This window comes from Schistocerca cancellata, chromosome 6 (assembly GCF_023864275.1).
Source record: "Schistocerca cancellata isolate TAMUIC-IGC-003103 chromosome 6, iqSchCanc2.1, whole genome shotgun sequence".
Classification (NCBI taxonomy): domain Eukaryota; kingdom Metazoa; phylum Arthropoda; class Insecta; order Orthoptera; family Acrididae; genus Schistocerca; species Schistocerca cancellata.
The window spans coordinates 4,733,174-4,759,153 of NC_064631.1; the positions used below are offsets into that span (position 1 = coordinate 4,733,174).

General features: G+C 54.6%; 27 non-coding genes across 27 annotated transcripts; all 27 read right to left on the reverse strand.

Moving 5' to 3' along the window:
- Positions 1 to 360: 360 nt before the first annotated feature.
- Positions 361 to 479, reverse strand: LOC126089415 (5S ribosomal RNA). The gene has a single exon (XR_007520742.1). It is a non-coding gene; the product is annotated as a 5S ribosomal RNA (ribosomal RNA).
- An 851-nt stretch (positions 480 to 1,330) lies between these two features.
- LOC126089234 (5S ribosomal RNA) lies at positions 1,331 to 1,449 on the reverse strand. Its single transcript, XR_007520568.1, has one exon. It is a non-coding gene; the product is annotated as a 5S ribosomal RNA (ribosomal RNA).
- Positions 1,450 to 2,301: 852 nt separating this feature from the next.
- LOC126089417 (5S ribosomal RNA) lies at positions 2,302 to 2,420 on the reverse strand. The gene has a single exon (XR_007520744.1). It is a non-coding gene; the product is annotated as a 5S ribosomal RNA (ribosomal RNA).
- An 854-nt stretch (positions 2,421 to 3,274) lies between these two features.
- On the reverse strand, positions 3,275 to 3,393 carry LOC126089236 (5S ribosomal RNA). Its single transcript, XR_007520569.1, has one exon. It is a non-coding gene; the product is annotated as a 5S ribosomal RNA (ribosomal RNA).
- Positions 3,394 to 4,243: 850 nt separating this feature from the next.
- Positions 4,244 to 4,362, reverse strand: LOC126089238 (5S ribosomal RNA). The gene has a single exon (XR_007520571.1). It is a non-coding gene; the product is annotated as a 5S ribosomal RNA (ribosomal RNA).
- Positions 4,363 to 5,213: 851 nt separating this feature from the next.
- LOC126089239 (5S ribosomal RNA) lies at positions 5,214 to 5,332 on the reverse strand. The gene has a single exon (XR_007520572.1). It is a non-coding gene; the product is annotated as a 5S ribosomal RNA (ribosomal RNA).
- An 852-nt stretch (positions 5,333 to 6,184) lies between these two features.
- Positions 6,185 to 6,303, reverse strand: LOC126089240 (5S ribosomal RNA). The gene has a single exon (XR_007520574.1). It is a non-coding gene; the product is annotated as a 5S ribosomal RNA (ribosomal RNA).
- Positions 6,304 to 7,154: 851 nt separating this feature from the next.
- LOC126089418 (5S ribosomal RNA) lies at positions 7,155 to 7,273 on the reverse strand. Its single transcript, XR_007520745.1, has one exon. It is a non-coding gene; the product is annotated as a 5S ribosomal RNA (ribosomal RNA).
- An 852-nt stretch (positions 7,274 to 8,125) lies between these two features.
- LOC126089241 (5S ribosomal RNA) lies at positions 8,126 to 8,244 on the reverse strand. The gene has a single exon (XR_007520575.1). It is a non-coding gene; the product is annotated as a 5S ribosomal RNA (ribosomal RNA).
- An 851-nt stretch (positions 8,245 to 9,095) lies between these two features.
- LOC126089242 (5S ribosomal RNA) lies at positions 9,096 to 9,214 on the reverse strand. The gene has a single exon (XR_007520576.1). It is a non-coding gene; the product is annotated as a 5S ribosomal RNA (ribosomal RNA).
- Positions 9,215 to 10,065: 851 nt separating this feature from the next.
- LOC126089420 (5S ribosomal RNA) lies at positions 10,066 to 10,184 on the reverse strand. Its single transcript, XR_007520746.1, has one exon. It is a non-coding gene; the product is annotated as a 5S ribosomal RNA (ribosomal RNA).
- Positions 10,185 to 11,035: 851 nt separating this feature from the next.
- On the reverse strand, positions 11,036 to 11,154 carry LOC126089421 (5S ribosomal RNA). The gene has a single exon (XR_007520747.1). It is a non-coding gene; the product is annotated as a 5S ribosomal RNA (ribosomal RNA).
- Positions 11,155 to 12,006: 852 nt separating this feature from the next.
- LOC126089243 (5S ribosomal RNA) lies at positions 12,007 to 12,125 on the reverse strand. The gene has a single exon (XR_007520577.1). It is a non-coding gene; the product is annotated as a 5S ribosomal RNA (ribosomal RNA).
- An 851-nt stretch (positions 12,126 to 12,976) lies between these two features.
- LOC126089244 (5S ribosomal RNA) lies at positions 12,977 to 13,095 on the reverse strand. The gene has a single exon (XR_007520578.1). It is a non-coding gene; the product is annotated as a 5S ribosomal RNA (ribosomal RNA).
- An 851-nt stretch (positions 13,096 to 13,946) lies between these two features.
- On the reverse strand, positions 13,947 to 14,065 carry LOC126089422 (5S ribosomal RNA). Its single transcript, XR_007520748.1, has one exon. It is a non-coding gene; the product is annotated as a 5S ribosomal RNA (ribosomal RNA).
- An 851-nt stretch (positions 14,066 to 14,916) lies between these two features.
- On the reverse strand, positions 14,917 to 15,035 carry LOC126089423 (5S ribosomal RNA). The gene has a single exon (XR_007520749.1). It is a non-coding gene; the product is annotated as a 5S ribosomal RNA (ribosomal RNA).
- Positions 15,036 to 15,887: 852 nt separating this feature from the next.
- Positions 15,888 to 16,006, reverse strand: LOC126089245 (5S ribosomal RNA). The gene has a single exon (XR_007520579.1). It is a non-coding gene; the product is annotated as a 5S ribosomal RNA (ribosomal RNA).
- Positions 16,007 to 16,857: 851 nt separating this feature from the next.
- Positions 16,858 to 16,976, reverse strand: LOC126089247 (5S ribosomal RNA). Its single transcript, XR_007520580.1, has one exon. It is a non-coding gene; the product is annotated as a 5S ribosomal RNA (ribosomal RNA).
- Positions 16,977 to 17,827: 851 nt separating this feature from the next.
- LOC126089425 (5S ribosomal RNA) lies at positions 17,828 to 17,946 on the reverse strand. The gene has a single exon (XR_007520751.1). It is a non-coding gene; the product is annotated as a 5S ribosomal RNA (ribosomal RNA).
- Positions 17,947 to 18,797: 851 nt separating this feature from the next.
- On the reverse strand, positions 18,798 to 18,916 carry LOC126089248 (5S ribosomal RNA). Its single transcript, XR_007520581.1, has one exon. It is a non-coding gene; the product is annotated as a 5S ribosomal RNA (ribosomal RNA).
- An 851-nt stretch (positions 18,917 to 19,767) lies between these two features.
- Positions 19,768 to 19,886, reverse strand: LOC126089426 (5S ribosomal RNA). Its single transcript, XR_007520752.1, has one exon. It is a non-coding gene; the product is annotated as a 5S ribosomal RNA (ribosomal RNA).
- Positions 19,887 to 20,737: 851 nt separating this feature from the next.
- Positions 20,738 to 20,856, reverse strand: LOC126089250 (5S ribosomal RNA). The gene has a single exon (XR_007520583.1). It is a non-coding gene; the product is annotated as a 5S ribosomal RNA (ribosomal RNA).
- An 851-nt stretch (positions 20,857 to 21,707) lies between these two features.
- On the reverse strand, positions 21,708 to 21,826 carry LOC126089427 (5S ribosomal RNA). The gene has a single exon (XR_007520753.1). It is a non-coding gene; the product is annotated as a 5S ribosomal RNA (ribosomal RNA).
- An 852-nt stretch (positions 21,827 to 22,678) lies between these two features.
- LOC126089251 (5S ribosomal RNA) lies at positions 22,679 to 22,797 on the reverse strand. The gene has a single exon (XR_007520584.1). It is a non-coding gene; the product is annotated as a 5S ribosomal RNA (ribosomal RNA).
- Positions 22,798 to 23,653: 856 nt separating this feature from the next.
- LOC126089456 (5S ribosomal RNA) lies at positions 23,654 to 23,772 on the reverse strand. Its single transcript, XR_007520779.1, has one exon. It is a non-coding gene; the product is annotated as a 5S ribosomal RNA (ribosomal RNA).
- An 852-nt stretch (positions 23,773 to 24,624) lies between these two features.
- Positions 24,625 to 24,743, reverse strand: LOC126089252 (5S ribosomal RNA). Its single transcript, XR_007520585.1, has one exon. It is a non-coding gene; the product is annotated as a 5S ribosomal RNA (ribosomal RNA).
- An 851-nt stretch (positions 24,744 to 25,594) lies between these two features.
- On the reverse strand, positions 25,595 to 25,713 carry LOC126089428 (5S ribosomal RNA). The gene has a single exon (XR_007520754.1). It is a non-coding gene; the product is annotated as a 5S ribosomal RNA (ribosomal RNA).
- Between the last annotated feature and the right edge of the window lie 267 nt (positions 25,714 to 25,980).

Below are 25,980 nucleotides of genomic sequence, written 5' to 3' on the forward strand. Positions count from 1 at the left end.
TGGGGTCGTGGTCCATATGACAGCCCAAGCACGACAAACTTCTGCGGGACGAGACGAGACGAGACGAGTCGAGACGACTAAGGAATAAATTCGTTTTTACAAATCAAATTTGGAACTCTACACTCCTACACAACAATAGGCGGTGACGTATTTCAGAAATCACCTGCCGATTCGTACTGTTTTGTCGTTTTCAAAGTCTTCTTGGCAAACTTGGTTAGCACATTCTCCCTCAAACTGAGTTAATTACTGCATTTTCGTACCATTACAGTAGTTTAAAAGGCTTAAGGAAGCATCTTTGTCACAACAGAAAGGTAGTTTGAAAATTGGGCTGGCGACATAACAAAAAAAAAACAGGAAGGGAGCCAACAGCACCCGGGTTTCCCAGGCGGTCACCCATCCAAGTACTAGCCGTGCCCGATGATGCTTAACATCGGTGATCGGACGAGAACCGGTGTATTCATCATGGTATGGCCGTTGGCGCTCATCTAATGTAGGAGCACGGCAGAATTCTCGTTCGGCTTTTCTCCCAACACACAAAATGTTAGTTTTCGGCCGCATTTGACGAAAGCGCTTCCTTCCGCAACCGCCAGTTCCTCGAGGACGGCGCGGGGAGGCGCGCCCGGCGTCCCAGCAGAGTGACGGCCGAATTGGCGGGCGCACCGCCGCGTGTGTGAGACGCACTGCTGTTCGTTGCACCCCCTGTCATTCGCTGGGCGCGTGCAGCCTTCGACACTAGCGGAGGACGCATCTTGTCCCTGGTGTTCAGCGGAAGGCCTGTGCGGGGTGTGGCAGTGTCGTGCTGGAGGGCCCACTGGTAGCGATGTGGGCTTCCTCGCCTCGCCTCGCCTCGCCTCGCCTCGCCTCACACCAGGTGTCTGCGTAGTTTGCAGTGCATTCGCACCATTCCTATCCCTGTCCCTGTCCCCGTCCCGACTTGTCCCGACTTTGCTCGACTGCCGCTCGCTGCCGCTCGGGTCGTGGTCCATATGACAGCGCAAGCACGACAAGCGTCTGCGGGACGAGACGAGACGAGACGAGACGAGACGACTAAGGAATAAATTCGTGGTTACAAATCAAATTGGGAACTCTACACTCCTACACAACAATAGGCGGTGACGTATTTCAGAAATCATCTGCCGATTCGTACTGTTTTGTCGTTTTCAAAGTCTTCTTGGCAAACTTGGTTAGCACATTCTCCCTCAAACAGAGTTAATTACTGCATTTTCGTACCATTACAGTAGTTTAAAAGGCTTAAGGAAGCATCTTTGTCACAACAGAAAGGTAGTTTGAAAATTGGGATGGCGACATAACAAAAAAAAAACAGGAAGGGAGCCAACAGCACCCGGGTTTCCCAGGCGGTCACCCATCCAAGTACTAGCCGTGCCCGATGATGCTTAACTTCGGTGATCGGACGAGAACCGGTGTATTCATCATGGTATGGCCGTTGGCGCTCATCTAATGTAGGAGCACGGCAGAATTCGCGTTCGGCTTTTCTCCCAACACACAAAATGTTAGTTTTCGGCCGCATTTGACGAAAGCGCTTCCTTCCGCAACCGCCAGTTCCTCGAGGACGGCGCGGGGAGGCGCGCCCGGCGTTCCAGCAGAGTGACGGCCGAATTGGCGGGCGCACCGCCGCGTGTGTGAGACGCACTGCTGCTCGTTGCACCCCCTGTCATTCGCTGGGCGCGTGCAGCCTTCGACACTAGCGGAGGACGCATCTTGTCCCTGGTGTTCAGCGGAAGGCCTGTGCGGGGTTTGGCAGTGTCGTGCTGGAGGGCCCACTGGTAGCGATGTGGGCTTCCTCGCCTCGCCTCGCCACGCCTCGCCTCGCCTCACACCAGGTGTCTGCGTAGTTTGCAATGCATTCGCACCATTCCTATACCTGTCCCTGTCCCCGTCCCGACTTGTCCCGACTTTGCTCGACTGCCGCTCGCTGCCGCTGGGGTCGTGGTCCATATGACAGCCCAAGCACGACAAACTTCTGCGGGACGAGACGAGACGAGACGAGTCGAGACGACTAAGGAATAAATTCGTTTTTACAAATCAAATTTGGAACTCTACACTCCTACACAACAATAGGCGGTGACGTATTTCAGAAATCACCTGCCGATTCGTACTGTTTTGTCGTTTTCAAAGTCTTCTTGGCAAACTTGGTTAGCACATTCTCCCTCAAACTGAGTTAATTACTGCATTTTCGTACCATTACAGTAGTTTAAAAGGCTTAAGGAAGCATCTTTGTCACAACAGAAAGGTAGTTTGAAAATTGGGCTGGCGACATAACAAAAAAAAAAACAGGAAGGGAGCCAACAGCACCCGGGTTTCCCAGGCGGTCACCCATCCAAGTACTAGCCGTGCCCGATGATGCTTAACTTCGGTGATCGGACGAGAACCGCTGTATTCATCATGGTATGGCCGTTGGCGCTCATCTAATGTAGGAGCACGGCAGAATTCGCGTTCGGCTTTTCTCCCAACACACAAAATGTTAGTTTTCGGCCGCATTTGACGAAAGCGCTTCCTTCCGCAACCGCCAGTTCCTCGAGGACGGCGCGGGGAGGCGCGCCCGGCGTTCCAGCAGAGTGACGGCCGAATTGGCGGGCGCACCGCCGCGTGTGTGAGACGCACTGCTGCTCGTTGCACCCCCTGTCATTCGCTGGGCGCGTGCAGCCTTCGACACTAGCGGAGGACGCATCTTGTCCCTGGTGTTCAGCGGAAGGCCTGTGCGGGGTTTGGCAGTGTCGTGCTGGAGGGCCCACTGGTAGCGATGTGGGCTTCCTCGCCTCGCCTCGCCACGCCTCGCCTCGCCTCACACCAGGTGTCTGCGTAGTTTGCAATGCATTCGCACCATTCCTATATCTGTCCCTGTCCCCGTCCCGACTTGTCCCGACTTTGCTCGACTGCCGCTCGCTGCCGCTGGGGTCGTGGTCCATATGACAGCCCAAGCACGACAAACTTCTGCGGGACGAGACGAGACGAGACGAGTCGAGACGACTAAGGAATAAATTCGTTTTTACAAATCAAATTTGGAACTCTACACTCCTACACAACAATAGGCGGTGACGTATTTCAGAAATCACCTGCCGATTCGTACTGTTTTGTCGTTTTCAAAGTCTTCTTGGCAAACTTGGTTAGCACATTCTCCCTCAAACTGAGTTAATTACTGCATTTTCGTACCATTACAGTAGTTTAAAAGGCTTAAGGAAGCATCTTTGTCACAACAGAAAGGTAGTTTGAAAATTGGGCTGGCGACATAACAAAAAAAAAAAAACAGGAAGGGAGCCAACAGCACCCGGGTTTCCCAGGCGGTCACCCATCCAAGTACTAGCCGTGCCCGATGATGCTTAACTTCGGTGATCGGACGAGAACCGGTGTATTCATCATGGTATGGCCGTTGGCGCTCATCTAATGTAGGAGCACGGCAGAATTCTCGTTCGGCTTTTCTCCCAACACAAAATGTTAGTTTTCGGCCGCATTTGACGAAAGCGCTTCCTTCCGCAACCGCCAGTTCCTCGAGGACGGCGCGGGGAGGCGCGCCTGGCGTCCCAGCAGAGTGACGGCCGAATTGGCGGGCGCACCGCCGCGTGTGTGAGACGCACTGCTGTTCGTTGCACCCCCTGTCATTCGCTGGGCGCGTGCAGCCTTCGACACTAGCGGAGGACGCATCTTGTCCCTGGTGTTCAGCGGAAGGCCTGTGCGGGGTGTGGCAGTGTCGTGCTGGAGGGCCCACTGGTAGCGATGTGGGCTTCCTCGCCTCGCCTCGCCACGCCTCGCCTCGCCTCACACCAGGTGTCTGCGTAGTTTGCAATGCATTCGCACCATTCCTATACCTGTCCCTGTCCCCGTCCCGACTTGTCCCGACTTTGCTCGACTGCCGCTCGCTGCCGCTGGGGTCGTGGTCCATATGACAGCCCAAGCACGACAAACTTCTGCGGGACGACACGAGACGAGACGAGTCGAGACGACTAAGGAATAAATTCGTTTTTACAAATCAAATTTGGAACTCTACACTCCTACACAACAATAGGCGGTGACGTATTTCAGAAATCACCTGCCGATTCGTACTGTTTTGTCGTTTTCAAAGTCTTCTTGGCAAACTTGGTTAGCACATTCTCCTTCAAACTGAGTTAATTACTGCATTTTCGTACCATTACAGTAGTTTAAAAGGCTTAAGGAAGCATCTTTGTCACAACAGAAAGGTAGTTTGAAAATTGGGCTGGCGACATAACAAAAAAAAAAACAGGAAGGGAGCCAACAGCACCCGGGTTTCCCAGGCGGTCACCCATCCAAGTACTAGCCGTGCCCGATGATGCTTAACTTCGGTGATCGGACGAGAACCGGTGTATTCATCATGGTATGGCCGTTGGCGCTCATCTAATGTAGGAGCACGGCAGAATTCTCGTTCGGCTTTTCTCCCAACACACAAAATGTTAGTTTTCGGCCGCATTTGACGAAAGCGCTTCCTTCCGCAACCGCCAGTTCCTCGAGGACGGCGCGGGGAGGCGCGCCCGGCGTCCCAGCAGAGTGACGGCCGAATTGGCGGGCGCACCGCCGCGTGTGTGAGACGCACTGCTGTTCGTTGCACCCCCTGTCATTCGCTGGGCGCGTGCAGCCTTCGACACTAGCGGAGGACGCATCTTGTCCCTGGTGTTCAGCGGAAGGCCTGTGCGGGGTGTGGCAGTGTCGTGCTGGAGGGCCCACTGGTAGCGATGTGGGCTTCCTCGCCTCGCCTCGCCTCGCCTCGCCTCGCCTCACACCAGGTGTCTGCGTAGTTTGCAGTGCATTCGCACCATTCCTATCCCTGTCCCTGTCCCCGTCCCGACTTGTCCCGACTTTGCTCGACTGCCGCTCGCTGCCGCTCGGGTCGTGGTCCATATGACAGCGCAAGCACGACAAACGTCTGCGGGACGAGACGAGACGAGACGAGACGAGACGACTAAGGAATAAATTCGTGGTTACAAATCAAATTTGGAACTCTACACTCCTACACAACAATAGGCGGTGACGTATTTCAGAAATCATCTGCCGATTCGTACTGTTTTGTCGTTTTCAAAGTCTTCTTGGCAAACTTGGTTAGCACATTCTCCCTCAAACAGAGTTAATTACTGCATTTTCGTACCATTACAGTAGTTTAAAAGGCTTAAGGAAGCATCTTTGTCACAACAGAAAGGTAGTTTGAAAATTGGGCTGGCGACATAACAAAAAAAAAACAGGAAGGGAGCCAACAGCACCCGGGTTTCCCAGGCGGTCACCCATCCAAGTACTAGCCGTGCCCGATGATGCTTAACTTCGGTGATCGGACGAGAACCGGTGTATTCATCATGGTATGGCCGTTGGCGCTCATCTAATGTAGGAGCACGGCAGAATTCGCGTTCGGCTTTTCTCCCAACACACAAAATGTTAGTTTTCGGCCGCATTTGACGAAAGCGCTTCCTTCCGCAACCGCCAGTTCCTCGAGGACGGCGCGGGGAGGCGCGCCCGGCGTCCCAGCAGAGTGACGGCCGAATTGGCGGGCGCACCGCCGCGTGTGTGAGACGCACTGCTGCTCGTTGCACCCCCTGTCATTCGCTGGGCGCGTGCAGCCTTCGACACTAGCGGAGGACGCATCTTGTCCCTGGTGTTCAGCGGAAGGCCTGTGCGGGGTGTGGCAGTGTCGTGCTGGAGGGCCCACTGGTAGCGATGTGGGCTTCCTCGCCTCGCCTCGCCACGCCTCGCCTCGCCTCACACCAGGTGTCTGCGTAGTTTGCAATGCATTCGCACCATTCCTATACCTGTCCCTGTCCCCGTCCCGACTTGTCCCGACTTTGCTCGACTGCCGCTCGCTGCCGCTGGGGTCGTGGCCCATATGACAGCCCAAGCACGACAAACTTCTGCGGGACGAGACGAGACGAGACGAGTCGAGACGACTAAGGAATAAATTCGTTTTTACAAATCAAATTTGGAACTCTACACTCCTACACAACAATAGGCGGTGACGTATTTCAGAAATCACCTGCCGATTCGTACTGTTTTGTCGTTTTCAAAGTCTTCTTGGCAAACTTGGTTAGCACATTCTCCCTCAAACTGAGTTAATTACTGCATTTTCGTACCATTACAGTAGTTTAAAAGGCTTAAGGAAGCATCTTTGTCACAACAGAAAGGTAGTTTGAAAATTGGGCTGGCGACATAACAAAAAAAAAAACAGGAAGGGAGCCAACAGCACCCGGGTTTCCCAGGCGGTCACCCATCCAAGTACTAGCCGTGCCCGATGATGCTTAACTTCGGTGATCGGACGAGAACCGGTGTATTCATCATGGTATGGCCGTTGGCGCTCATCTAATGTAGGAGCACGGCAGAATTCTCGTTCGGCTTTTCTCCCAACACACAAAATGTTAGTTTTCGGCCGCATTTGACGAAAGCGCTTCCTTCCGCAACCGCCAGTTCCTCGAGGACGGCGCGGGGAGGCGCGCCCGGCGTCCCAGCAGAGTGACGGCCGAATTGGCGGGCGCACCGCCGCGTGTGTGAGACGCACTGCTGCTCGTTGCACCCCCTGTCATTCGCTGGGCGCGTGCAGCCTTCGACACTAGCGGAGGACGCATCTTGTCCCTGGTGTTCAGCGGAAGGCCTGTGCGGGGTGTGGCAGTGTCGTGCTGGAGGGCCCACTGGTAGCGATGTGGGCTTCCTCGCCTCGCCTCGCCTCGCCTCGCCTCGCCTCACACCAGGTGTCTGCGTAGTTTGCAGTGCATTCGCACCATTCCTATCCCTGTCCCTGTCCCCGTCCCGACTTGTCCCGACTTTGCTCGACTGCCGCTCGCTGCCGCTCGGGTCGTGGTCCATATGACAGCGCAAGCACGACAAGCGTCTGCGGGACGAGACGAGACGAGACGAGACGAGACGACTAAGGAATAAATTCGTGGTTACAAATCAAATTGGGAACTCTACACTCCTACACAACAATAGGCGGTGACGTATTTCAGAAATCATCTGCCGATTCGTACTGTTTTGTCGTTTTCAAAGTCTTCTTGGCAAACTTGGTTAGCACATTCTCCCTCAAACAGAGTTAATTACTGCATTTTCGTACCATTACAGTAGTTTAAAAGGCTTAAGGAAGCATCTTTGTCACAACAGAAAGGTAGTTTGAAAATTGGGATGGCGACATAACAAAAAAAAAACAGGAAGGGAGCCAACAGCACCCGGGTTTCCCAGGCGGTCACCCATCCAAGTACTAGCCGTGCCCGATGATGCTTAACTTCGGTGATCGGACGAGAACCGCTGTATTCATCATGGTATGGCCGTTGGCGCTCATCTAATGTAGGAGCACGGCAGAATTCGCGTTCGGCTTTTCTCCCAACACACAAAATGTTAGTTTTCGGCCGCATTTGACGAAAGCGCTTCCTTCCGCAACCGCCAGTTCCTCGAGGACGGCGCGGGGAGGCGCGCCCGGCGTTCCAGCAGAGTGACGGCCGAATTGGCGGGCGCACCGCCGCGTGTGTGAGACGCACTGCTGCTCGTTGCACCCCCTGTCATTCGCTGGGCGCGTGCAGCCTTCGACACTAGCGGAGGACGCATCTTGTCCCTGGTGTTCAGCGGAAGGCCTGTGCGGGGTTTGGCAGTGTCGTGCTGGAGGGCCCACTGGTAGCGATGTGGGCTTCCTCGCCTCGCCTCGCCACGCCTCGCCTCGCCTCACACCAGGTGTCTGCGTAGTTTGCAATGCATTCGCACCATTCCTATACCTGTCCCTGTCCCCGTCCCGACTTGTCCCGACTTTGCTCGACTGCCGCTCGCTGCCGCTGGGGTCGTGGTCCATATGACAGCCCAAGCACGACAAACTTCTGCGGGACGAGACGAGACGAGACGAGTCGAGACGACTAAGGAATAAATTCGTTTTTACAAATCAAATTTGGAACTCTACACTCCTACACAACAATAGGCGGTGACGTATTTCAGAAATCACCTGCCGATTCGTACTGTTTTGTCGTTTTCAAAGTCTTCTTGGCAAACTTGGTTAGCACATTCTCCCTCAAACTGAGTTAATTACTGCATTTTCGTACCATTACAGTAGTTTAAAAGGCTTAAGGAAGCATCTTTGTCACAACAGAAAGGTAGTTTGAAAATTGGGCTGGCGACATAACAAAAAAAAAAACAGGAAGGGAGCCAACAGCACCCGGGTTTCCCAGGCGGTCACCCATCCAAGTACTAGCCGTGCCCGATGATGCTTAACTTCGGTGATCGGACGAGAACCGGTGTATTCATCATGGTATGGCCGTTGGCGCTCATCTAATGTAGGAGCACGGCAGAATTCTCGTTCGGCTTTTCTCCCAACACACAAAATGTTAGTTTTCGGCCGCATTTGACGAAAGCGCTTCCTTCCGCAACCGCCAGTTCCTCGAGGACGGCGCGGGGAGGCGCGCCCGGCGTCCCAGCAGAGTGACGGCCGAATTGGCGGGCGCACCGCCGCGTGTGTGAGACGCACTGCTGTTCGTTGCACCCCCTGTCATTCGCTGGGCGCGTGCAGCCTTCGACACTAGCGGAGGACGCATCTTGTCCCTGGTGTTCAGCGGAAGGCCTGTGCGGGGTGTGGCAGTGTCGTGCTGGAGGGCCCACTGGTAGCGATGTGGGCTTCCTCGCCTCGCCTCGCCTCGCCTCGCCTCGCCTCACACCAGGTGTCTGCGTAGTTTGCAGTGCATTCGCACCATTCCTATCCCTGTCCCTGTCCCCGTCCCGACTTGTCCCGACTTTGCTCGACTGCCGCTCGCTGCCGCTCGGGTCGTGGTCCATATGACAGCGCAAGCACGACAAACGTCTGCGGGACGAGACGAGACGAGACGAGACGAGACGACTAAGGAATAAATTCGTGGTTACAAATCAAATTTGGAACTCTACACTCCTACACAACAATAGGCGGTGACGTATTTCAGAAATCATCTGCCGATTCGTACTGTTTTGTCGTTTTCAAAGTCTTCTTGGCAAACTTGGTTAGCACATTCTCCCTCAAACAGAGTTAATTACTGCATTTTCGTACCATTACAGTAGTTTAAAAGGCTTAAGGAAGCATCTTTGTCACAACAGAAAGGTAGTTTGAAAATTGGGCTGGCGACATAACAAAAAAAAAACAGGAAGGGAGCCAACAGCACCCGGGTTTCCCAGGCGGTCACCCATCCAAGTACTAGCCGTGCCCGATGATGCTTAACTTCGGTGATCGGACGAGAACCGGTGTATTCATCATGGTATGGCCGTTGGCGCTCATCTAATGTAGGAGCACGGCAGAATTCGCGTTCGGCTTTTCTCCCAACACACAAAATGTTAGTTTTCGGCCGCATTTGACGAAAGCGCTTCCTTCCGCAACCGCCAGTTCCTCGAGGACGGCGCGGGGAGGCGCGCCCGGCGTCCCAGCAGAGTGACGGCCGAATTGGCGGGCGCACCGCCGCGTGTGTGAGACGCACTGCTGCTCGTTGCACCCCCTGTCATTCGCTGGGCGCGTGCAGCCTTCGACACTAGCGGAGGACGCATCTTGTCCCTGGTGTTCAGCGGAAGGCCTGTGCGGGGTGTGGCAGTGTCGTGCTGGAGGGCCCACTGGTAGCGATGTGGGCTTCCTCGCCTCGCCTCGCCACGCCTCGCCTCGCCTCACACCAGGTGTCTGCGTAGTTTGCAATGCATTCGCACCATTCCTATACCTGTCCCTGTCCCCGTCCCGACTTGTCCCGACTTTGCTCGACTGCCGCTCGCTGCCGCTGGGGTCGTGGCCCATATGACAGCCCAAGCACGACAAACTTCTGCGGGACGAGACGAGACGAGACGAGTCGAGACGACTAAGGAATAAATTCGTTTTTACAAATCAAATTTGCAACTCTACACTCCTACACAACAATAGGCGGTGACGTATTTCAGAAATCATCTGCCGATTCGTACTGTTTTGTCGTTTTCAAAGTCTTCTTGGCAAACTTGGTTAGCACATTCTCCCTCAAACAGAGTTAATTACTGCATTTTCGTACCATTACAGTAGTTTAAAAGGCTTAAGGAAGCATCTTTGTCACAACAGAAAGGTAGTTTGAAAATTGGGATGGCGACATAACAAAAAAAAAACAGGAAGGGAGCCAACAGCACCCGGGTTTCCCAGGCGGTCACCCATCCAAGTACTAGCCGTGCCCGATGATGCTTAACTTCGGTGATCGGACGAGAACCGCTGTATTCATCATGGTATGGCCGTTGGCGCTCATCTAATGTAGGAGCACGGCAGAATTCGCGTTCGGCTTTTCTCCCAACACACAAAATGTTAGTTTTCGGCCGCATTTGACGAAAGCGCTTCCTTCCGCAACCGCCAGTTCCTCGAGGACGGCGCGGGGAGGCGCGCCCGGCGTCCCAGCAGAGTGACGGCCGAATTGGCGGGCGCACCGCCGCGTGTGTGAGACGCACTGCTGCTCGTTGCACCCCCTGTCATTCGCTGGGCGCGTGCAGCCTTCGACACTAGCGGAGGACGCATCTTGTCCCTGGTGTTCAGCGGAAGGCCTGTGCGGGGTGTGGCAGTGTCGTGCTGGAGGGCCCACTGGTAGCGATGTGGGCTTCCTCGCCTCGCCTCGCCTCGCCTCGCCTCGCCTCACACCAGGTGTCTGCGTAGTTTGCAGTGCATTCGCACCATTCCTATCCCTGTCCCTGTCCCCGTCCCGACTTGTCCCGACTTTGCTCGACTGCCGCTCGCTGCCGCTCGGGTCGTGGTCCATATGACAGCGCAAGCACGACAAGCGTCTGCGGGACGAGACGAGACGAGACGAGACGAGACGACTAAGGAATAAATTCGTGGTTACAAATCAAATTGGGAACTCTACACTCCTACACAACAATAGGCGGTGACGTATTTCAGAAATCATCTGCCGATTCGTACTGTTTTGTCGTTTTCAAAGTCTTCTTGGCAAACTTGGTTAGCACATTCTCCCTCAAACAGAGTTAATTACTGCATTTTCGTACCATTACAGTAGTTTAAAAGGCTTAAGGAAGCATCTTTGTCACAACAGAAAGGTAGTTTGAAAATTGGGATGGCGACATAACAAAAAAAAAACAGGAAGGGAGCCAACAGCACCCGGGTTTCCCAGGCGGTCACCCATCCAAGTACTAGCCGTGCCCGATGATGCTTAACTTCGGTGATCGGACGAGAACCGCTGTATTCATCATGGTATGGCCGTTGGCGCTCATCTAATGTAGGAGCACGGCAGAATTCGCGTTCGGCTTTTCTCCCAACACACAAAATGTTAGTTTTCGGCCGCATTTGACGAAAGCGCTTCCTTCCGCAACCGCCAGTTCCTCGAGGACGGCGCGGGGAGGCGCGCCCGGCGTTCCAGCAGAGTGACGGCCGAATTGGCGGGCGCACCGCCGCGTGTGTGAGACGCACTGCTGCTCGTTGCACCCCCTGTCATTCGCTGGGCGCGTGCAGCCTTCGACACTAGCGGAGGACGCATCTTGTCCCTGGTGTTCAGCGGAAGGCCTGTGCGGGGTTTGGCAGTGTCGTGCTGGAGGGCCCACTGGTAGCGATGTGGGCTTCCTCGCCTCGCCTCGCCACGCCTCGCCTCGCCTCACACCAGGTGTCTGCGTAGTTTGCAATGCATTCGCACCATTCCTATACCTGTCCCTGTCCCCGTCCCGACTTGTCCCGACTTTGCTCGACTGCCGCTCGCTGCCGCTGGGGTCGTGGTCCATATGACAGCCCAAGCACGACAAACTTCTGCGGGACGAGACGAGACGAGACGAGTCGAGACGACTAAGGAATAAATTCGTTTTTACAAATCAAATTTGGAACTCTACACTCCTACACAACAATAGGCGGTGACGTATTTCAGAAATCACCTGCCGATTCGTACTGTTTTGTCGTTTTCAAAGTCTTCTTGGCAAACTTGGTTAGCACATTCTCCCTCAAACTGAGTTAATTACTGCATTTTCGTACCATTACAGTAGTTTAAAAGGCTTAAGGAAGCATCTTTGTCACAACAGAAAGGTAGTTTGAAAATTGGGCTGGCGACATAACAAAAAAAAAAACAGGAAGGGAGCCAACAGCACCCGGGTTTCCCAGGCGGTCACCCATCCAAGTACTAGCCGTGCCCGATGATGCTTAACTTCGGTGATCGGACGAGAACCGGTGTATTCATCATGGTATGGCCGTTGGCGCTCATCTAATGTAGGAGCACGGCAGAATTCTCGTTCGGCTTTTCTCCCAACACACAAAATGTTAGTTTTCGGCCGCATTTGACGAAAGCGCTTCCTTCCGCAACCGCCAGTTCCTCGAGGACGGCGCGGGGAGGCGCGCCCGGCGTCCCAGCAGAGTGACGGCCGAATTGGCGGGCGCACCGCCGCGTGTGTGAGACGCACTGCTGTTCGTTGCACCCCCTGTCATTCGCTGGGCGCGTGCAGCCTTCGACACTAGCGGAGGACGCATCTTGTCCCTGGTGTTCAGCGGAAGGCCTGTGCGGGGTGTGGCAGTGTCGTGCTGGAGGGCCCACTGGTAGCGATGTGGGCTTCCTCGCCTCGCCTCGCCTCGCCTCGCCTCGCCTCACACCAGGTGTCTGCGTAGTTTGCAGTGCATTCGCACCATTCCTATCCCTGTCCCTGTCCCCGTCCCGACTTGTCCCGACTTTGCTCGACTGCCGCTCGCTGCCGCTCGGGTCGTGGTCCATATGACAGCGCAAGCACGACAAACGTCTGCGGGACGAGACGAGACGAGACGAGACGAGACGACTAAGGAATAAATTCGTGGTTACAAATCAAATTTGGAACTCTACACTCCTACACAACAATAGGCGGTGACGTATTTCAGAAATCATCTGCCGATTCGTACTGTTTTGTCGTTTTCAAAGTCTTCTTGGCAAACTTGGTTAGCACATTCTCCCTCAAACAGAGTTAATTACTGCATTTTCGTACCATTACAGTAGTTTAAAAGGCTTAAGGAAGCATCTTTGTCACAACAGAAAGGTAGTTTGAAAATTGGGCTGGCGACATAACAAAAAAAAAACAGGAAGGGAGCCAACAGCACCCGGGTTTCCCAGGCGGTCACCCATCCAAGTACTAGCCGTGCCCGATGATGCTTAACTTCGGTGATCGGACGAGAACCGGTGTATTCATCATGGTATGGCCGTTGGCGCTCATCTAATGTAGGAGCACGGCAGAATTCGCGTTCGGCTTTTCTCCCAACACACAAAATGTTAGTTTTCGGCCGCATTTGACGAAAGCGCTTCCTTCCGCAACCGCCAGTTCCTCGAGGACGGCGCGGGGAGGCGCGCCCGGCGTCCCAGCAGAGTGACGGCCGAATTGGCGGGCGCACCGCCGCGTGTGTGAGACGCACTGCTGCTCGTTGCACCCCCTGTCATTCGCTGGGCGCGTGCAGCCTTCGACACTAGCGGAGGACGCATCTTGTCCCTGGTGTTCAGCGGAAGGCCTGTGCGGGGTGTGGCAGTGTCGTGCTGGAGGGCCCACTGGTAGCGATGTGGGCTTCCTCGCCTCGCCTCGCCACGCCTCGCCTCGCCTCACACCAGGTGTCTGCGTAGTTTGCAATGCATTCGCACCATTCCTATACCTGTCCCTGTCCCCGTCCCGACTTGTCCCGACTTTGCTCGACTGCCGCTCGCTGCCGCTGGGGTCGTGGCCCATATGACAGCCCAAGCACGACAAACTTCTGCGGGACGAGACGAGACGAGACGAGTCGAGACGACTAAGGAATAAATTCGTTTTTACAAATCAAATTTGCAACTCTACACTCCTACACAACAATAGGCGGTGACGTATTTCAGAAATCATCTGCCGATTCGTACTGTTTTGTCGTTTTCAAAGTCTTCTTGGCAAACTTGGTTAGCACATTCTCCCTCAAACAGAGTTAATTACTGCATTTTCGTACCATTACAGTAGTTTAAAAGGCTTAAGGAAGCATCTTTGTCACAACAGAAAGGTAGTTTGAAAATTGGGATGGCGACATAACAAAAAAAAAACAGGAAGGGAGCCAACAGCACCCGGGTTTCCCAGGCGGTCACCCATCCAAGTACTAGCCGTGCCCGATGATGCTTAACTTCGGTGATCGGACGAGAACCGCTGTATTCATCATGGTATGGCCGTTGGCGCTCATCTAATGTAGGAGCACGGCAGAATTCGCGTTCGGCTTTTCTCCCAACACACAAAATGTTAGTTTTCGGCCGCATTTGACGAAAGCGCTTCCTTCCGCAACCGCCAGTTCCTCGAGGACGGCGCGGGGAGGCGCGCCCGGCGTCCCAGCAGAGTGACGGCCGAATTGGCGGGCGCACCGCCGCGTGTGTGAGACGCACTGCTGCTCGTTGCACCCCCTGTCATTCGCTGGGCGCGTGCAGCCTTCGACACTAGCGGAGGACGCATCTTGTCCCTGGTGTTCAGCGGAAGGCCTGTGCGGGGTGTGGCAGTGTCGTGCTGGAGGGCCCACTGGTAGCGATGTGGGCTTCCTCGCCTCGCCTCGCCTCGCCTCGCCTCGCCTCACACCAGGTGTCTGCGTAGTTTGCAGTGCATTCGCACCATTCCTATCCCTGTCCCTGTCCCCGTCCCGACTTGTCCCGACTTTGCTCGACTGCCGCTCGCTGCCGCTCGGGTCGTGGTCCATATGACAGCGCAAGCACGACAAGCGTCTGCGGGACGAGACGAGACGAGACGAGACGAGACGACTAAGGAATAAATTCGTGGTTACAAATCAAATTGGGAACTCTACACTCCTACACAACAATAGGCGGTGACGTATTTCAGAAATCATCTGCCGATTCGTACTGTTTTGTCGTTTTCAAAGTCTTCTTGGCAAACTTGGTTAGCACATTCTCCCTCAAACAGAGTTAATTACTGCATTTTCGTACCATTACAGTAGTTTAAAAGGCTTAAGGAAGCATCTTTGTCACAACAGAAAGGTAGTTTGAAAATTGGGATGGCGACATAACAAAAAAAAAACAGGAAGGGAGCCAACAGCACCCGGGTTTCCCAGGCGGTCACCCATCCAAGTACTAGCCGTGCCCGATGATGCTTAACTTCGGTGATCGGACGAGAACCGCTGTATTCATCATGGTATGGCCGTTGGCGCTCATCTAATGTAGGAGCACGGCAGAATTCGCGTTCGGCTTTTCTCCCAACACACAAAATGTTAGTTTTCGGCCGCATTTGACGAAAGCGCTTCCTTCCGCAACCGCCAGTTCCTCGAGGACGGCGCGGGGAGGCGCGCCCGGCGTTCCAGCAGAGTGACGGCCGAATTGGCGGGCGCACCGCCGCGTGTGTGAGACGCACTGCTGCTCGTTGCACCCCCTGTCATTCGCTGGGCGCGTGCAGCCTTCGACACTAGCGGAGGACGCATCTTGTCCCTGGTGTTCAGCGGAAGGCCTGTGCGGGGTTTGGCAGTGTCGTGCTGGAGGGCCCACTGGTAGCGATGTGGGCTTCCTCGCCTCGCCTCGCCACGCCTCGCCTCGCCTCACACCAGGTGTCTGCGTAGTTTGCAATGCATTCGCACCATTCCTATACCTGTCCCTGTCCCCGTCCCGACTTGTCCCGACTTTGCTCGACTGCCGCTCGCTGCCGCTGGGGTCGTGGTCCATATGACAGCCCAAGCACGACAAACTTCTGCGGGACGAGACGAGACGAGACGAGTCGAGACGACTAAGGAATAAATTCGTTTTTACAAATCAAATTTGGAACTCTACACTCCTACACAACAATAGGCGGTGACGTATTTCAGAAATCACCTGCCGATTCGTACTGTTTTGTCGTTTTCAAAGTCTTCTTGGCAAACTTGGTTAGCACATTCTCCCTCAAACTGAGTTAATTACTGCATTTTCGTACCATTACAGTAGTTTAAAAGGCTTAAGGAAGCATCTTTGTCACAACAGAAAGGTAGTTTGAAAATTGGGCTGGCGACATAACAAAAAAAAAAACAGGAAGGGAGCCAACAGCACCCGGGTTTCCCAGGCGGTCACCCATCCAAGTACTAGCCGTGCCCGATGATGCTTAACTTCGGTGATCGGACGAGAACCGGTGTATTCATCATGGTATGGCCGTTGGCGCTCATCTAATGTAGGAGCACGGCAGAATTCTCGTTCGGCTTTTCTCCCAACACACAAAATGTTAGTTTTCGGCCGCATTTGACGAAAGCGCTTCCTTCCGCAACCGCCAGTTCCTCGAGGACGGCGCGGGGAGGCGCGCCCGGCGTCCCAGCAGAGTGACGGCCGAATTGGCGGGCGCACCGCCGCGTGTGTGAGACGCACTGCTGTTCGTTGCACCCCCTGTCATTCGCTGGGCGCGTGCAGCCTTCGACACTAGCGGAGGACGCATCTTGTCCCTGGTGTTCAGCGGAAGGCCTGTGCGGGGTGTGGCAGTGTCGTGCTGGAGGGCCCACTGGTAGCGATGTGGGCTTCCTCGCCTCGCCTCGCCTCGCCTCGCCTCGCCTCACACCAGGTGTCTGCGTAGTTTGCAGTGCATTCGCACCATTCCTATCCCTGTCCCTGTCCCCGTCCCGACTTGTCCCGACTTTGCTCGACTGCCGCTCGCTGCCGCTCGGGTCGTGGTCCATATGACAGCGCAAGCACGACAAACGTCTGCGGGACGAGACGAGACGAGACGAGACGAGACGACTAAGGAATAAATTCGTGGTTACAAATCAAATTTGGAACTCTACACTCCTACACAACAATAGGCGGTGACGTATTTCAGAAATCATCTGCCGATTCGTACTGTTTTGTCGTTTTCAAAGTCTTCTTGGCAAACTTGGTTAGCACATTCTCCCTCAAACAGAGTTAATTACTGCATTTTCGTACCATTACAGTAGTTTAAAAGGCTTAAGGAAGCATCTTTGTCACAACAGAAAGGTAGTTTGAAAATTGGGCTGGCGACATAACAAAAAAAAAACAGGAAGGGAGCCAACAGCACCCGGGTTTCCCAGGCGGTCACCCATCCAAGTACTAGCCGTGCCCGATGATGCTTAACTTCGGTGATCGGACGAGAACCGGTGTATTCATCATGGTATGGCCGTTGGCGCTCATCTAATGTAGGAGCACGGCAGAATTCGCGTTCGGCTTTTCTCCCAACACACAAAATGTTAGTTTTCGGCCGCATTTGACGAAAGCGCTTCCTTCCGCAACCGCCAGTTCCTCGAGGACGGCGCGGGGAGGCGCGCCCGGCGTCCCAGCAGAGTGACGGCCGAATTGGCGGGCGCACCGCCGCGTGTGTGAGACGCACTGCTGCTCGTTGCACCCCCTGTCATTCGCTGGGCGCGTGCAGCCTTCGACACTAGCGGAGGACGCATCTTGTCCCTGGTGTTCAGCGGAAGGCCTGTGCGGGGTGTGGCAGTGTCGTGCTGGAGGGCCCACTGGTAGCGATGTGGGCTTCCTCGCCTCGCCTCGCCACGCCTCGCCTCGCCTCACACCAGGTGTCTGCGTAGTTTGCAATGCATTCGCACCATTCCTATACCTGTCCCTGTCCCCGTCCCGACTTGTCCCGACTTTGCTCGACTGCCGCTCGCTGCCGCTGGGGTCGTGGCCCATATGACAGCCCAAGCACGACAAACTTCTGCGGGACGAGACGAGACGAGACGAGTCGAGACGACTAAGGAATAAATTCGTTTTTACAAATCAAATTTGCAACTCTACACTCCTACACAACAATAGGCGGTGACGTATTTCAGAAATCATCTGCCGATTCGTACTGTTTTGTCGTTTTCAAAGTCTTCTTGGCAAACTTGGTTAGCACATTCTCCCTCAAACAGAGTTAATTACTGCATTTTCGTACCATTACAGTAGTTTAAAAGGCTTAAGGAAGCATCTTTGTCACAACAGAAAGGTAGTTTGAAAATTGGGATGGCGACATAACAAAAAAAAAACAGGAAGGGAGCCAACAGCACCCGGGTTTCCCAGGCGGTCACCCATCCAAGTACTAGCCGTGCCCGATGATGCTTAACTTCGGTGATCGGACGAGAACCGCTGTATTCATCATGGTATGGCCGTTGGCGCTCATCTAATGTAGGAGCACGGCAGAATTCGCGTTCGGCTTTTCTCCCAACACACAAAATGTTAGTTTTCGGCCGCATTTGACGAAAGCGCTTCCTTCCGCAACCGCCAGTTCCTCGAGGACGGCGCGGGGAGGCGCGCCCGGCGTTCCAGCAGAGTGACGGCCGAATTGGCGGGCGCACCGCCGCGTGTGTGAGACGCACTGCTGCTCGTTGCACCCCCTGTCATTCGCTGGGCGCGTGCAGCCTTCGACACTAGCGGAGGACGCATCTTGTCCCTGGTGTTCAGCGGAAGGCCTGTGCGGGGTTTGGCAGTGTCGTGCTGGAGGGCCCACTGGTAGCGATGTGGGCTTCCTCGCCTCGCCTCGCCACGCCTCGCCTCGCCTCACACCAGGTGTCTGCGTAGTTTGCAATGCATTCGCACCATTCCTATACCTGTCCCTGTCCCCGTCCCGACTTGTCCCGACTTTGCTCGACTGCCGCTCGCTGCCGCTGGGGTCGTGGTCCATATGACAGCCCAAGCACGACAAACTTCTGCGGGACGAGACGAGACGAGACGAGTCGAGACGACTAAGGAATAAATTCGTTTTTACAAATCAAATTTGGAACTCTACACTCCTACACAACAATAGGCGGTGACGTATTTCAGAAATCACCTGCCGATTCGTACTGTTTTGTCGTTTTCAAAGTCTTCTTGGCAAACTTGGTTAGCACATTCTCCCTCAAACTGAGTTAATTACTGCATTTTCGTACCATTACAGTAGTTTAAAAGGCTTAAGGAAGCATCTTTGTCACAACAGAAAGGTAGTTTGAAAATTGGGCTGGCGACATAACAAAAAAAAAACAGGAAGGGAGCCAACAGCACCCGGGTTTCCCAGGCGGTCACCCATCCAAGTACTAGCCGTGCCCGATGATGCTTAACTTCGGTGATCGGACGAGAACCGGTGTATTCATCATGGTATGGCCGTTGGCGCTCATCTAATGTAGGAGCACGGCAGAATTCGCGTTCGGCTTTTCTCCCAACACACAAAATGTTAGTTTTCGGCCGCATTTGACGAAAGCGCTTCCTTCCGCAACCGCCAGTTCCTCGAGGACGGCGCGGGGAGGCGCGCCCGGCGTCCCAGCAGAGTGACGGCCGAATTGGCGGGCGCACCGCCGCGTGTGTGAGACGCACTGCTGCTCGTTGCACCCCCTGTCATTCGCTGGGCGCGTGCAGCCTTCGACACTAGCGGAGGACGCATCTTGTCCCTGGTGTTCAGCGGAAGGCCTGTGCGGGGTGTGGCAGTGTCGTGCTGGAGGGCCCACTGGTAGCGATGTGGGCTTCCTCGCCTCGCCTCGCCACGCCTCGCCTCGCCTCACACCAGGTGTCTGCGTAGTTTGCAATGCATTCGCACCATTCCTATACCTGTCCCTGTCCCCGTCCCGACTTGTCCCGACTTTGCTCGACTGCCGCTCGCTGCCGCTGGGGTCGTGGCCCATATGACAGCCCAAGCACGACAAACTTCTGCGGGACGAGACGAGACGAGACGAGTCGAGACGACTAAGGAATAAATTCGTTTTTACAAATCAAATTTGGAACTCTACACTCCTACACAACAATAGGCGGTGACGTATTTCAGAAATCATCTGCCGATTCGTACTGTTTTGTCGTTTTCAAAGTCTTCTTGGCAAACTTGGTTAGCACATTCTCCCTCAAACAGAGTTAATTACTGCATTTTCGTACCATTACAGTAGTTTAAAAGGCTTAAGGAAGCATCTTTGTCACAACAGAAAGGTAGTTTGAAAATTGGGATGGCGACATAACAAAAAAAAAACAGGAAGGGAGCCAACAGCACCCGGGTTTCCCAGGCGGTCACCCATCCAAGTACTAGCCGTGCCCGATGATGCTTAACTTCGGTGATCGGACGAGAACCGCTGTATTCATCATGGTATGGCCGTTGGCGCTCATCTAATGTAGGAGCACGGCAGAATTCGCGTTCGGCTTTTCTCCCAACACACAAAATGTTAGTTTTCGGCCGCATTTGACGAAAGCGCTTCCTTCCGCAACCGCCAGTTCCTCGAGGACGGCGCGGGGAGGCGCGCCCGGCGTTCCAGCAGAGTGACGGCCGAATTGGCGGGCGCACCGCCGCGTGTGTGAGACGCACTGCTGCTCGTTGCACCCCCTGTCATTCGCTGGGCGCGTGCAGCCTTCGACACTAGCGGAGGACGCATCTTGTCCCTGGTGTTCAGCGGAAGGCCTGTGCGGGGTTTGGCAGTGTCGTGCTGGAGGGCCCACTGGTAGCGATGTGGGCTTCCTCGCCTCGCCTCGCCACGCCTCGCCTCGCCTCACACCAGGTGTCTGCGTAGTTTGCAATGCATTCGCACCATTCCTATACCTGTCCCTGTCCCCGTCCCGACTTGTCCCGACTTTGCTCGACTGCCGCTCGCTGCCGCTGGGGTCGTGGTCCATATGACAGCCCAAGCACGACAAACTTCTGCGGGACGAGACGAGACGAGACGAGTCGAGACGACTAAGGAATAAATTCGTTTTTACAAATCAAATTTGGAACTCTACACTCCTACACAACAATAGGCGGTGACGTATTTCAGAAATCACCTGCCGATTCGTACTGTTTTGTCGTTTTCAAAGTCTTCTTGGCAAACTTGGTTAGCACATTCTCCCTCAAACTGAGTTAATTACTGCATTTTCGTACCATTACAGTAGTTTAAAAGGCTTAAGGAAGCATCTTTGTCACAACAGAAAGGTAGTTTGAAAATTGGGCTGGCGAATTAACAAAAAAAAAACAGGAAGGGAGCCAACAGCACCCGGGTTTCCCAGGCGGTCACCCATCCAAGTACTAGCCGTGCCCGATGATGCTTAACTTCGGTGATCGGACGAGAACCGGTGTATTCATCATGGTATGGCCGTTGGCGCTCATCTAATGTAGGAGCACGGCAGAATTCGCGTTCGGCTTTTCTCCCAACACACAAAATGTTAGTTTTCGGCCGCATTTGACGAAAGCGCTTCCTTCCGCAACCGCCAGTTCCTCGAGGACGGCGCGGGGAGGCGCGCCCGGCGTCCCAGCAGAGTGACGGCCGAATTGGCGGGCGCACCGCCGCGTGTGTGAGACGCACTGCTGTTCGTTGCACCCCCTGTCATTCGCTGGGCGCGTGCAGCCTTCGACACTAGCGGAGGACGCATCTTGTCCCTGGTGTTCAGCGGAAGGCCTGTGCGGGGTGTGGCAGTGTCGTGCTGGAGGGCCCACTGGTAGCGATGTGGGCTTCCTCGCCTCGCCTCGCCTCGCCTCGCCTCGCCTCACACCAGGTGTCTGCGTAGTTTGCAGTGCATTCGCACCATTCCTATCCCTGTCCCTGTCCCCGTCCCGACTTGTCCCGACTTTGCTCGACTGCCGCTCGCTGCCGCTCGGGTCGTGGTCCATATGACAGCGCAAGCACGACAAGCGTCTGCGGGACGAGACGAGACGAGACGAGACGAGACGACTAAGGAATAAATTCGTGGTTACAAATCAAATTGGGAACTCTACACTCCTACACAACAATAGGCGGTGACGTATTTCAGAAATCATCTGCCGATTCGTACTGTTTTGTCGTTTTCAAAGTCTTCTTGGCAAACTTGGTTAGCACATTCTCCCTCAAACAGAGTTAATTACTGCATTTTCGTACCATTACAGTAGTTTAAAAGGCTTAAGGAAGCATCTTTGTCACAACAGAAAGGTAGTTTGAAAATTGGGATGGCGACATAACAAAAAAAAAACAGGAAGGGAGCCAACAGCACCCGGGTTTCCCAGGCGGTCACCCATCCAAGTACTAGCCGTGCCCGATGATGCTTAACTTCGGTGATCGGACGAGAACCGCTGTATTCATCATGGTATGGCCGTTGGCGCTCATCTAATGTAGGAGCACGGCAGAATTCGCGTTCGGCTTTTCTCCCAACACACAAAATGTTAGTTTTCGGCCGCATTTGACGAAAGCGCTTCCTTCCGCAACCGCCAGTTCCTCGAGGACGGCGCGGGGAGGCGCGCCCGGCGTTCCAGCAGAGTGACGGCCGAATTGGCGGGCGCACCGCCGCGTGTGTGAGACGCACTGCTGCTCGTTGCACCCCCTGTCATTCGCTGGGCGCGTGCAGCCTTCGACACTAGCGGAGGACGCATCTTGTCCCTGGTGTTCAGCGGAAGGCCTGTGCGGGGTTTGGCAGTGTCGTGCTGGAGGGCCCACTGGTAGCGATGTGGGCTTCCTCGCCTCGCCTCGCCACGCCTCGCCTCGCCTCACACCAGGTGTCTGCGTAGTTTGCAATGCATTCGCACCATTCCTATACCTGTCCCTGTCCCCGTCCCGACTTGTCCCGACTTTGCTCGACTGCCGCTCGCTGCCGCTGGGGTCGTGGTCCATATGACAGCCCAAGCACGACAAACTTCTGCGGGACGAGACGAGACGAGACGAGTCGAGACGACTAAGGAATAAATTCGTTTTTACAAATCAAATTTGGAACTCTACACTCCTACACAACAATAGGCGGTGACGTATTTCAGAAATCACCTGCCGATTCGTACTGTTTTGTCGTTTTCAAAGTCTTCTTGGCAAACTTGGTTAGCACATTCTCCCTCAAACTGAGTTAATTACTGCATTTTCGTACCATTACAGTAGTTTAAAAGGCTTAAGGAAGCATCTTTGTCACAACAGAAAGGTAGTTTGAAAATTGGGCTGGCGAATTAACAAAAAAAAAAACAGGAAGGGAGCCAACAGCACCCGGGTTTCCCAGGCGGTCACCCATCCAAGTACTAGCCGTGCCCGATGATGCTTAACTTCGGTGATCGGACGAGAACCGGTGTATTCATCATGGTATGGCCGTTGGCGCTCATCTAATGTAGGAGCACGGCAGAATTCTCGTTCGGCTTTTCTCCCAACACACAAAATGTTAGTTTTCGGCCGCATTTGACGAAAGCGCTTCCTTCCGCAACCGCCAGTTCCTCGAGGACGGCGCGGGGAGGCGCGCCCGGCGTCCCAGCAGAGTGACGGCCGAATTGGCGGGCGCACCGCCGCGTGTGTGAGACGCACTGCTGTTCGTTGCACCCCCTGTCATTCGCTGGGCGCGTGCAGCCTTCGACACTAGCGGAGGACGCATCTTGTCCCTGGTGTTCAGCGGAAGGCCTGTGCGGGGTGTGGCAGTGTCGTGCTGGAGGGCCCACTGGTAGCGATGTGGGCTTCCTCGCCTCACCTCGCCTCGCCTCGCCTCGCCTCACACCAGGTGTCTGCGTAGTTTGCAGTGCATTCGCACCATTCCTATCCCTGTCCCTGTCCCCGTCCCGACTTGTCCCGACTTTGCTCGACTGCCGCTCGCTGCCGCTCGGGTCGTGGTCCATATGACAGCGCAAGCACGACAAACGTCTGCGGGACGAGACGAGACGAGACGAGACGAGACGAGACGACTAAGGAATAAATTCGTGGTTACAAATCAAATTTGGCTCTCTACACTCCTACACAACAATAGGCGGTGACGTATTTCAGAAATCATCTGCCGATTCGTACTGTTTTGTCGTTTTCAAAGTCTTCTTGGCAAACTTGGTTAGCACATTCTTCCTCAAACAGAGTTAATTACTGCATTTTCGTACCATTACAGTAGTTTAAAAGGCTTAAGGAAGCATCTTTGTCACAACAGAAAGGTAGTTTGAAAATTGGGCTGGCGACATAACAAAAAAAAAACAGGAAGGGAGCCAACAGCACCCGGGTTTCCCAGGCGGTCACCCATCCAAGTACTAGCCGTGCCGGATGATGCTTAACTTCGGTGATCGGACGAGAACCGGTGTATTCATCATGGTATGGCCGTTGGCGCTCATCTAATGTAGGAGCACGGCAGAATTCGCGTTCGGCTTTTCTCCCAACACACAAAATGTTAGTTTTCGGCCGCATTTGACGAAAGCGCTTCCTTCCGCAACCGCCAGTTCCTCGAGGACGGCGCGGGGAGGCGCGCCCGGCGTCCCAGCAGAGTGACGGCCGAATTGGCGGGCGCACCGCCGCGTGTGTGAGACGCACTGCTGCTCGTTGCACCCCCTGTCATTCGCTGGGCGCGTGCAGCCTTCGACACTAGCGGAGGACGCATCTTGTCCCTGGTGTTCAGCGGAAGGCCTGTGCGGGGTGTGGCAGTGTCGTGCTGGAGGGCCCACTGGTAGCGATGTGGGCTTCCTCGCCTCGCCTCGCCACGCCTCGCCTCGCCTCACACCAGGTGTCTGCGTAGTTTGCAATGCATTCGCACCATTCCTATACCTGTCCCTGTCCCCGTCCCGACTTGTCCCGACTTTGCTCGACTGCCGCTCGCTGCCGCTGGGGTCGTGGCCCATATGACAGCCCAAGCACGACAAACTTCTGCGGGACGAGACGAGACGAGACGAGTCGAGACGACTAAGGAATAAATTCGTTTTTACAAATCAAATTTGGAACTCTACACTCCTACACAACAATAGGCGGTGACGTATTTCAGAAATCACCTGCCGATTCGTACTGTTTTGTCGTTTTCAAAGTCTTCTTGGCAAACTTGGTTAGCACATTCTCCCTCAAACTGAGTTAATTACTGCATTTTCGTACCATTACAGTAGTTTAAAAGGCTTAAGGAAGCATCTTTGTCACAACAGAAAGGTAGTTTGAAAATTGGGCTGGCGACATAACAAAAAAAAAAACAGGAAGGGAGCCAACAGCACCCGGGTTTCCCAGGCGGTCACCCATCCAAGTACTAGCCGTGCCCGATGATGCTTAACTTCGGTGATCGGACGAGAACCGGTGTATTCATCATGGTATGGCCGTTGGCGCTCATCTAATGTAGGAGCACGGCAGAATTCTCGTTCGGCTTTTCTCCCAACACACAAAATGTTAGTTTTCGGCCGCATTTGACGAAAGCGCTTCCTTCCGCAACCGCCAGTTCCTCGAGGACGGCGCGGGGAGGCGCGCCCGGCGTCCCAGCAGAGTGACGGCCGAATTGGCGGGCGCACCGCCGCGTGTGTGAGACGCACTGCTGTTCGTTGCACCCCCTGTCATTCGCTGGGCGCGTGCAGCCTTCGACACTAGCGGAGGACGCATCTTGTCCCTGGTGTTCAGCGGAAGGCCTGTGCGGGGTGTGGCAGTGTCGTGCTGGAGGGCCCACTGGTAGCGATGTGGGCTTCCTCGCCTCGCCTCGCCACGCCTCGCCTCGCCTCACACCAGGTGTCTGCGTAGTTTGCAGTGCATTCGCACCATTCCTATCCCTGTCCCTGTCCCCGTCCCGACTTGTCCCGACTTTGCTCGACTGCCGCTCGCTGCCGCTCGGGTCGTGGTCCATATGACAGCGCAAGCACGACAAGCGTCTGCGGGACGAGACGAGACGAGACGAGACGAGACGACTAAGGAATAAATTCGTGGTTACAAATCAAATTGGGAACTCTACACTCCTACACAACAATAGGCGGTGACGTATTTCAGAAATCATCTGCCGATTCGTACTGTTTTGTCGTTTTCAAAGTCTTCTTGGCAAACTTGGTTAGCACATTCTCCCTCAAACAGAGTTAATTACTGCATTTTCGTACCATTACAGTAGTTTAAAAGGCTTAAGGAAGCATCTTTGTCACAACAGAAAGGTAGTTTGAAAATTGGGATGGCGACATAACAAAAAAAAAACAGGAAGGGAGCCAACAGCACCCGGGTTTCCCAGGCGGTCACCCATCCAAGTACTAGCCGTGCCCGATGATGCTTAACTTCGGTGATCGGACGAGAACCGCTGTATTCATCATGGTATGGCCGTTGGCGCTCATTTAATGTAGGAGCACGGCAGAATTCGCGTTCGGCTTTTCTCCCAACACACAAAATGTTAGTTTTCGGCCGCATTTGACGAAAGCGCTTCCTTCCGCAACCGCCAGTTCCTCGAGGACGGCGCGGGGAGGCGCGCCCGGCGTTCCAGCAGAGTGACGGCCGAATTGGCGGGCGCACCGCCGCGTGTGTGAGACGCACTGCTGCTCGTTGCACCCCCTGTCATTCGCTGGGCGCGTGCAGCCTTCGACACTAGCGGAGGACGC